This window comes from Tachysurus fulvidraco, chromosome 18, assembly GCF_022655615.1.
Source record: "Tachysurus fulvidraco isolate hzauxx_2018 chromosome 18, HZAU_PFXX_2.0, whole genome shotgun sequence".
Taxonomy (NCBI): Eukaryota; Metazoa; Chordata; class Actinopteri; order Siluriformes; family Bagridae; genus Tachysurus; species Tachysurus fulvidraco.
The window spans coordinates 14,397,997-14,409,697 of NC_062535.1; positions in this window are offsets into that span (position 1 = coordinate 14,397,997).

Here is an 11,701-nt window from a genome sequence, read left to right on the forward strand (position 1 = left end):
CATTACTCTGTTCAGAATTACCGCCGACCTTAAAGACAGATCTGATGAGATCATGCATGCTGTGTTGCTGAAAATCTCCAGATTTTTACCCAAATTTAAATTAAAGCAGGAAATGAACGAACATGAACAAATTTTAGAATAGAAAGACAAAATTTCCTGCAAGGTCTCTAAACATTGTTCAAGTCTGGAGCAAAACACATGACACTACAATCTGAAGTTATCTACAAATGTTTTTTTTATTTAAATTGTAAAAATGTTACAATAATCTGTTGTAAAAAATAAATAAATAAAATTTTAAATTCGAAAATTTTAGACAAAAAGTTACAAAACAGTAGATTATTTGGCTAAAATAGTGGCCACTTTGAAGAGTGTTTTTACAAATACTTTTGTAAACTTTTGTAAAAGACTGTGCCACCAAAAACTGCAATTATTATTATTATTATTATTATTATTATTATTATTATTATTATTATTATTATTATTATTATTTATTTATTTACTTACTTACTTACTTACTTACTTACTTATTTATTTATTTATTTATTTATTTATTTATTTATTTATTTATTTATTTATTATTTTCTCCACCCAATTCCATCCATCGCCACCACTGGCCTAAGATCCACCGTGCTCGCATGTCACAAGGTTTTGTAATTTCATTTTGCTTCAAAATTCTGACCATTTTCTCTTTCTTGTGTTTTTTGGTCCATTTTGACACTGTTTACATTCCTGTTTACTTATTTAGATTGTTCTAAAGGATTTTACACACTGCCACTGAGTTTATATAAAACCGAATTCGAAACCTTGTTTGCAAATATTAGCCACAGAATACAATTTATTAATTTCATTCATTGCAAATCGTTTTAAAGGATTTGTTCAATTTAAGACCAGATTTAGCTGAATGATGTTATTTTCTCTTGAGGAAGGATTGAACAGATATTAAGTTGTTGGCTTGCAGTTCATTCTGAACTTCTTTTTACAGTGCTAATGACATCTTGTCTTGTCTTATCTTGTCTTGTCTTAAAGATTATCAGTATGTAATCCTACTGCGGATATTTGTCTGAATAAGGTTTGTGAGGTTTCTTCTGCCTGAGCAGATTTTCAAACCTCTTTAAACATCCTCTCATGTAACACTGCACTTACAACACAAATGCGTTCGAATGTTTGTCCAAATGAGAGCCAAAGCGCAGTCAGCTATTTTTCTGAGAGCTCTCAGATGAAATGGGGTTGTGCTGCAGTGCCTTGTGGGTGATATTAGGTGCTCAAAGACAGATGGAGAAAGGACAGTGATTGCACTACACATGCATTATAGGGATGGACGGTCTTCACTGCCGGCTACTGAGAAATGGTAGTGAGCAGGTGAAGCAGAATGGGGCTGGAGGAAAATGGATGGTTTTTCAGGGCTTCTGAATTTTTTTGTCTTGTTGCTAGTTTGAGTAAAATAGAGTAAAGTGAATATTTAATTATTATTGCAGACAATAGAGAAACAGAATGAATAAATAACTTAGTAAATAGTTATACTTGTTCCCAGGCTTTTCAAGAAAGAAAGAAAGAAAGAAAGAAAGAAAGAAAGAAAGAAAGAAAGAAAGAAAGAAAGAAAGAAAGAAACTTGTTCTGATGCATTTCTGGGTTTTTCTCTTTTTTTTGCAGATAATAGAAATGAAATTAATGAAAAAATGAATCGCTTACTATTGAAAATAATATAAAAAAAATGGAATGGCAAATAAAATAAGAAGCAAATAAATCTTAGTGTAATTATAGTACAATAATGCACATCTAAGATGTTAAATGCTTTGTTTGGAATTGTATTAATTCTAACATATTATTTTATTTATCTAATTTAGTGGACCTGAGTCAATCATTTCATACTAAGATGAGTCATTCATGATATCTGGCTGTTGCTTCATTTCTAAAAAGCTCTGAATCATAATTTTGTTTCACTGGGGTTACTGAGTTCACTCAGAACATTGAGTTCATGACTAATGTTAAGGGGGTTATAAGGGTGTAAAAAGCTAATACACTTAAATGGATTTATACAGGTGAAGTCTAACATGTGTATACAAGCACATACTATTATTATTATTATTATTATTATTATTATTATTATTATTATTATTATTATTATTATTATTATTATTATACTCAAAGGGGTCTAAGGAAACATTCATGTTGTGTGCCGCCATAGTAGAACTCCTGAAGCTTTATTGAAAGCCTCGCTTTGACTACAATAGATGGAGGTACAAGTCATTTCAGCACTTTTAATAAAGATGTGCGTCCGTAAGGCTACCAGGCTTCACTTCACAATACTCGCTTTGATAAATGGCTGTGCTTATTTCTTCTGAAATGGGCCTCGGCTTGTGATGAAATTGCCCCATTGATGGATGGCTGCCACGCCTGCTGCAATATCGATGCTGTTAATATAAACCCAGTGTGTGTAATTTAAGACATCGAAGGATTGCCATGTGTCACGGTGTGTCTATGAGTGGCTGTGGGTGGGTATTTACCTAGAGGGCTTGTGCGTTACTGAAAGAGATGATATACCAAGGATGTGTTTACGCCAGAAAAAATGGAACGCGTCGCCATCTCCCACGCAGAATTACAGGAAGGACAAGAGAGCTCTGCTGCTTTACAGCCCACAAGTTAACAAAATCACTGGTTTAAAACCGAAATGTAAAATAGGATGAGATGTTATATCATCAACTAGGGCTGATTTGCATTTCAAATGCTGATTGTTATGCAGAGAAGGCATTGCGTTTTCTTTTTTCACCCCCCTTCCACTGTTCATGCTGATATCAAGGTGAAGCGTATCTGAAGGGGGCACCACGGAAAATAAACTGCCACGTTAGCAGTGCATCCGAGCAAGGATCAGGGGCCAGCACTTGAATAATACATGAGGTACAAGCGCCGGTACATCCCACTATATAAATTTCAATCTTGCGGATGGTTTGTCCAATCGTGTCATACATCTGCATTTGGTGTGGAGAAAAAAAAACAAAAAAAGAATACAAAAGAAACAAAAGTGCTGCTTAAGGCCCCAAAGTCACCTACAAAGAACCACGAGTTCTGTGCTGGAGGTCATGAGGGTCATGATGGGGACTCAGAGGCATAATTATGATGAAGTTTCCTAAAGGTGGCATCATGATGTCATATCCTAAGGAAAACCCTGAAAATAGAACTGCATTAATGCTGTAAATCTACCCTGAATGTGAAAAAGAGAACAAGTACAATATGTACGACGACGTCACAGCATGTGGGAAATGGGAGAAATGACACCATATGTGCTTTTTCTGGATGAATGTACAGTATTTTGATACAATTATCATTACGACCTTGACTGACTGACTGAATTGATAATACTTTGACTTAATATTTTGGATTGTAATGCAGATGAACTGCTAGTTTATCGCCTAATTGTAGCCTAAATCAAAGTCATCATGACCCTGACCAGGAAGTTACTAAGGATGAATAAATGCATTGTTCTGTTCCATGGTTTGGTCTTTTTCTGTCCTGCAGCTTCACGAAAGTAAAAATATTCCTGTTTATGTGAATTTGAATTCTGTTGATTCGCAGGATTCGAGTCCCAATGCACACCTCTAGTCTTAATCAGATGTTTTGTGAACCTTTATGACAAGCTTTTCAAAACATCAGTAACATACCTCCTGTTCGTTTCTGTATCTGTTTCCGTATTTAGAAAAAAGTCCTCGTTCCTTCCGAGCAATGTACTTGAGCTCGTTTTAAAAGTGTCCATTCATTCACAATTAAAAAAACATGACTAGACTCTTTTAGGATTCCCATTTTTCTGGCCAAGAAATGAGCTCCTCCTCCAGCTTTAAAAAGATAACTAGATCATCTTTTATCTCTAAAAGGTATCTCGAGAAACATACGTAGTTTTAACAGTGAGGTGGAGACATGAAGCAAGGGAATTGGGTGGCCATATAACAGAAGTCTCGAAAATTTACAAACTGCTATTTTCTCGTAAATGAAGAAATTAACCTTGCTGCCAAAAATTCAGGGCATTTGTCTAGTGTTCAAACACTGGAACTAAGCTCGTAAGCTCGCAACCGAATCGCATATTGTTCATCAGGTGTCTCTAAATGACTACAACAGCACATGTTGAATACTGAGTTGAGCCAATGTGTTAATACTGTGAAATGTCCCACTATGTTAGTATGCAAGGCATGATGTTTCCCATCTGCTCTGCCTTTTCTCCCATAAGCAGCCACCTGTAATGACTGAGAGCTCAAGGTCAACGGCTCAGAACCATACCCATTAATCATGGAGCAAAGACAAGCCAGCACGCTTCCCCTGCCTTTCCCGATTTTGCTTGCTCACTCTAGATGTCCTTCGTGTCGTCTCCTTGATGTTTTCCCGCCTCTATCCTCAGACCTCTCGGCGGGTCGTTTTATCGTCCTAGCGCTCTGTCCCAGAAGGTTATGTTGTCATGTCCAACAATTTGAACAAACCCTGCGATTGAATGTGGATAAAGCTTTGGCTAAACAAATATATACAAATCATCAGTACTCTCCCGAAAGTTCCAGACATTTGTACTCCAGGTTCTTTGCTACTGAGGCAACCTGACATCTTAAACCGTAACAGTTCACATTTAAATATTTTGGAGCGTTATGATCTAGCTATGACAGCTGAGATATTTTACTGACTTGCTCTTTAATTTTCAATTTTTTCCCATTTCCCAGTGCAAAGACAATGTCCACAATGTTTGGAACTTGGAGCACAGGCATCAATTATAACAGAGTCATCGAAAAATTGCAAGTGTGACTGAAATACGCTTAATTTTTTTCACTGCTGCAATATAAAAAACAATAACTAGCAGCTGATAATAGCCACAACGCAGTAATCATCAAGCTCCTCTATAATACTATCCGCAACATACAGAGAGCAAGTCAGATAGACTGTCAGCAGAAAATTGCTGGGAAATGAGAATGAAGTAAGATTACTCATGGTAAACATGATGCAAAATTGAACTATTCTGCTCGAAGCTAAAGGGGGGCACGGTGGCTTTGTGGTTAGCTTGTTTGACTCACACGTCCAGGGTTGGGGGTTCGATTCCCGTCTCCGCCTTGTGTGTGTGGAGTTTGCATGTTCTCCCCGTGCCTCGGGGGTTTCCTCCCCCGGTCCAAAGACATGCATGGTAGGTTGATTGGCATCTCTGGAAAATTGTCCATAGTGTGTGAGTGTGTGAGTGAATGAGAGTGTGTGTGCCCTGTGATGGGTTGGCACTCCGTCCAGGGGGTATCCTGCCTCGATGCCCGATGACGCCTGAGATAGGCACAGTCTCCCCGTAACCAGAGAAGTTCGCATAAGCGGTAGAAAATGAATGAATGAATGAATGAATGAATGAATGAATGCTCAAAGCTATAGACATAGGGTATCATAACCAGATGTCTAACATGATAAGCAGATCCAAAACATTAGTACTAGTTGTCAGTGGTGAAAGTTTGAAGGATATACAAAGATTTGTCACAGAGAAAATGGCTGCACGATCTATCAACTTTAATGTATTTGTTCCTTCATAGTCGCTTGGGATGGGCACTGGTACCTCAATCAGGGTGTATTCCTACTGGTTTAGTTAACATTTAAAGGCTGTATACACCTACACTGATCAGCCTTCACTCACCACGCACATCAGTGACACTGTTGCCGGTTCACCGGTTCTCCTTCCTTGGACCACTTTTAGTAGGTACTAACCAGTACACACTAGGATGCCCTACAAGACCTGCTGTCCTGGAGATGATCTGACCCAGTCCTCTTGCCATCACAATTCGGTCAAAGTCACTTAGCCATTTTTCCTGATTCCCAATCTTTTAGAGCTGACTGTTCACTTGCTGCATAATATATCGCCCCTTTGAGAAATGCCACTTTAACGAGATAATCAATGCTATTCACTTCACCTGTCAGTGTTTTTAATGTTATGGCTGTATGTGTATCGATGTAAGTGTATTATTTTTCCCCATAGGTGGCAGTAGTGGGTCAATAGGTTCAAACACCGCCAAGCCACCGACTGCTGAGATTGTACGTAAGTCTTTCAAGCCTCTTTGCTCTAGAAGTGCTGTAGCATGGCTGACCTTGTGCTCTTGTCCCAACTTCCTAAGCTGGAATAATTGAAGAATTTCACTGTGATGTATATGCTTTTTTGTATAATTTCAATGTGGCAGATAAATGAGTCCAGATATTTGGAGTCACCAGTCCATCACAGCTATCCACAGCAGAGATACAGAGCTGGAGCTGAGAGGTTAGCATATTGAAATAAAACAAATTCGATATGCTATAGAAATGAACCTACTTGAGCTCTTCCAAATGCGAGGTTTCTGACAAATCCAGGGAGTTCTTCTCCTCAATTGCCTTGGAAACAATTCCACCAGGATCCAAACAAGCTGAGGCATCAGACTCCAGGAAGACGCCAGGAATGTCACAAAAAGGTAAAGGATACACGTGAACTGCTAGCATCTGGCTAACCAGCACCTCAATACTTTTCCATACATTTAGAATGTGAATTAACATCACAACCACGAAGGTTGTGGGTTCGAGTCTCGGGCTGGCCACGACTGAGGTGTCCTTGAGTAAGGCACCAAACCCCCCGACTGCTTCCCGGGCGCCGCAGCATAAATGGCTGCCCACTGCTCCGGGTGTGTGTTCACGGTGTGTGTGTGTGTGTTCACTGCTGTGTGTGTGCACTTTGGATGGGTCAAATGCAGGGAACAAATTCTGAGTATGGGTCACCGTACTTAGCCGTATGTCACGCGCACCACCTTTTAGTCTATCATTAGAAACGGTAATCTTTCTGACAGACTATTGTATCATACCGTATAATAGAAGTGTGTGATTTAAGACACGACACATCACAAGCAGCGAGAACTATATCTGGATGACGGCAGCAGCTGCCTCTCCTCTGGGCAGTTTACGTAGGAAGAATTACCCTTCCAGCATTGGATCGCAGGCAGCTTATTGAGAGAAAATAGAATGTGTCTGGACACATGGAGAGTCCTGAGAGTGAAAATGGGATTTGTCAGTGTCTCGGGAATAGACATATTCATCATCCCTAGCCGACTGTCGTCACGGCCTTGTTAGCGAGCTGATATGCTTGTTAAGGCTGGAAAGCAAACAGATCTGTGTAAGCTTGGAGGAAATGCAGGATTATTCACTAGTTCTCGCATACCTAAGATAGTAAAGAGAACTTTAAAACATTAAATGGCTATACATTTAATATATTAACACCGTTATCAACTATAAAACAAAATAATCTAGTAAGCCTAAGGTATTTAATTGTCAACTCGAAAATTATTGGCACCCTTCAGGAAAATCAGTAAAGATTATGTTAAAAATCAACACAAGCATGTAAACAATTGGAGAATGAAGGGGAAGGAAAATTGACCGTTTTTAGTTTATTGTTAAATTACATAACTCTAAGGTGCCACTTCTATATGTTTTGTAAAAGGCAGCAGATGAACGTCACGCAGCCTCATCGTGATTAATATTGGAAATTATGGAGATTCGAATAGAAGCATCGTCTTGTGACACGTTCTGGTCATGAACACAATTGGCATGGCTGCAAAACACCGGAAGAGGAAGGAAGCCTCCATTAAGGCTGTCAAATATGGCATTTATACATGGATGCATGGTGAAGACTGATGAAATCATGTAACAGCGAAATATCAGGATATTCTATAGCAGGTCGCCTCTGTTAGGATGTTAGGACGTTACAGTTTGGATCTTTTTCCCATTGAAATTAGACAATTGTTAAATATCGATATTTGTAAAATAAATTTGAAGGCATATCTTTTAAAGCTAGCCTGTGATCGATATATATTTTGTTTGAGTCATTATTTTTTTTCATTTCAAATCATTTTTTAAAATTATATTATTATTATTATCATTATTGTATCCTAAATTCTTATTGTTCTTGATTTGTGCAATTTGTGTTTTTATTTATTTATTTATTTATTTATTTATTTATTTATTTATTTATTTATTAATAACATTTTATTTATAAAATGAACGGTGCTATACAGTTATTATTATTATTATTATTATTATTATTATTATTATTATTATTATTATTATTATTATAGGTTAAACAAGACAATGACCATAAGAACACATTCAATATTGTTCCCTTATGCTTAAACCAATAATTCTGGGTTTCTATAAGCAGGAGGAGTCCAGTTTAGAGAATTGCTCCTGAAAATCTCCAATCTTTATGTTTAATATTGTAATGTAGATTTCTTTTGAATTCTAAGTCGCCCTGAGATCGTTTTCTAAACGTAAGCCAGTCATAATAAAACATAGATCATAAATGCAACATTCCTACAATATTTTGTAAAACCCTACCACATGTAATTGTGTCATTCTTTTCTCCAAAAAAAACAAAACAAAAAAAAAAAAAACGATTCTCCTTGCTATCTTTGAGAAAGAAAAACAAAACAACAAATTCCACCAGGTACCATATAAATGAAAAGAGTAAACAAGACCTTCGGTGATTTCTTTCTGTTCCTCATGCTATGAGCTATAAGTCTGTTCATTGTCTGGCTGACCTTTTGTGTGACTGGTTCTCTTGCTGCAGGTGGTCAGGAAGCATCTGATTGTGAAGAGAAAAAAAAAGCCCAGTGAAATTAAGTTCTTGAATCCTCATTCATGTCCTTTCACGCTCGTAGCACTTTTTCTCGCGGATAATTGAACGTCTCCAAATGGAAAAGTAATGGACTTCGGGCAGACATGGCCCACTACGCTGCTTTTATTGAGTTGCTGAATGGACCTTTGTCGTTGTGTGATACCTGTGCATATTCCTAAATGAGGATACATGAGCCTACTTGACTGAAAAGGAATCCTATTCGAATGAATGGAAACGTGATTTTGATACATACGAGGAAGGGTTTTTTTTTGTACTCTTAATAACAAAAGCAGCGTGAATGAGCGGAGAGAGAAATCCGAGAGACTTAATTCAAACTGTAATTAGAAAGCTACAGTGAGCTTTGTTTAATCTGCCTACTTGTAAAAGAATTGAGAGAAAATCGTTCCAACTTGCACTACTTATACCTTTCCAAGCATGTGGATTTAAGCATCGTATTGTCTCTGATTTCACAGACTCTTTCGAGTTCTTGTTCGAGTCATTTGCTTCAGCGAGACAGTGAGAAAAAGAACGCTGGCTCCGGTGTATTCATACACCATTTGTTAGTTAATTACAATTTAATTAGTTATAATTTGCAGGCTGTTTGTAGGAACCGTGTAACAATGAATTGTTTCATAAAAGGGACATTAATGAAATCCCAGAATGAGGAAATACAGCCAACAGGAAATATGACTCAGACAAACAGGCTTCAATCATTGTTTACTGTAAGTGATTAATATAGGATGCGCTAAGTGTCTGGTTGAAGGGTCCAACATTGGCCATGTCTCTGTCTTTGTCTCTGCCTCTGTCCATATGTGTGTGTGTGTGTGTGTGTGTGTGTGTGTGTGTGTGTGTGTGTGTGTGTGTGTGTGTGTGTGTGTGTTTTAGGAACCTATATGTGAAAGGTTTTATGTTGGATGGACTATAGGATGCATGATGAGAGGATAAACAAACAAACAAACAAACAAACAAACAGGAAGCTAGATAGCTAGTTGAGATGAATCAATGGTCAGATGTAAGAGATAGGTGGATACTAATGGGTAGATGGATGAGTAGGTGGATACGATGGCATGATATTAAATGAATGATAGGAGAAAGCACAGAATCTAGATAATTAACTGAGAAATGCATGGCTGTATTTTGGACAGATAGCTGGGTGGATGGGGTGATGTGGTACTGGGCTCAGATTTGAAAGAAGAATTGAGAGAGTTGATATATTATTGGATAATTAGTGGGATAGATGGATGGATGGATGGATGGGTTAAAGTGGCACTAAAAGACTGAAAGTATAGTATTAAGATGATGTATGGGCTAATTTAAACAGTTGATGGATGGATGGATGGATGGAGGGATCAATGGAGGGAGAGAGGGAAAGAGGGAGGGAGGGGATAATTGGATGGATGAGTAGATATGACACTAAAAATCTGCTTTAGAGTTAGATATAAAATAAAAAACTGAGACAGTTGATGGATGGATGGATGGATGGATGGATGGATGGATGGATGGAGGAGTTGCATCAAAAGAGAAAAAAGAGAAAGAGCAGAATCAAAATAGATAGAAGGGTCAAATAGATTGATGAATGTGTTGACTTAAAGATCTGCTTTAGGGACAGACCTGAAGAAGAATCTTTGATGAACAGATAGCAAGTGATGTGTGGATAGATGGATGAATGGATGGATGGATAGATGGATCATTGGGCTGTATAATGTATATTACTTAACAATCCTCAGGCTAAAAATGGCTGCCTTCTTGATGATCAAGCAGAGAGAAAAGAGACAGCAGAAAGAAAGTTTGTGTCCTACCATATAGCTTCCAGTGGACAACCTCAGCTGGTCCTGTCACAGCTGTAGCAGGGCAAAAGCAATCACTCCGTTCATATCAATGATCGCTAATCAAATGTGACTAGCGAATGACCGAGTAGGGAAGCTGATGGAAATCAGCCGTGTGTGTTTGCACGCAGATTATTGTCTAGATTGCAGTTTGGTGGCTATAAATGCCTGCTGTCTTTCTGCACACAAAGGGAAGCACCTCATGCGAATAACAAGCTTTATTTAGCGTGCTGAAGGTGCATCACTGCATAGTTTTGCTTACACACAATAATTCATCAAAGCTCATATTTTGACCATTTATATAATAATAATAATTATTATTATTGATAATTTATCATTATTGAGCCACAATAATGGGTCATTTGTCGGTCTAATCATTTGGTGTATCGATACAATACTAATAGCTTGGAGTCATCATTATTGATCCCTGTTCAACGTAACGCTCTCATTTAGCTACAAACGACATTCAAAGCTGCAGAGGGGAAAATGATTAGGATGAAGCTGTTTACTTTCACCACAGGGTTATAAAATAATCATCCACTAAAAGCGTTTTGATAAATCTGAATAGGTTTCTGATGCCGTAAATCAAATCAGGTTTGAGGTTCCCGTCACCAAATGATGCTGTATTAGAGTCTTTTATTCATCCTTCACATCTTCTTGCTCTCTCCATTTATCTTCTAATAGAATCTCTTCCTATGTGATAACTCCCCATTTGTCAGGATATAGCAAAGAACAACAGATTTGTTTGCATCTTTCCTTTCCTTTTCTTCCTTCACCCACTTCTCTGGCATAATCACCAAAGTATTTGTATAAATACACACACACACACATACACACACACACACACACACACACACACACACACACACACACACACACACACACACACACACACACACTCGTCATTACTTAACACCAATGAGGTTAAGTACATTCACCGGCTACTCTGACAGGAACACATCCCCTCAGTCCTGTGATTATGCAATCAGCCAAACAGGTGTGTATAAATAAGTTGATGGTCAAATTAAATATCAGAACAAAGCTGAATGAAGTATTTCAGAAATTGCTCATTTCCTGAGAATTTCACACAAATGTCTCAGAATTCGGACAGAAAGCAGAAAAAAACTGAGACAGACAGACAGACAGACAGAGAGATAGATAGATAGATAGATAGATAGATAGATAGATAGAGGCAGACAGACAGATAGATAGATAGATAGATAGATAGATAGATAGATAGAGGCAGACA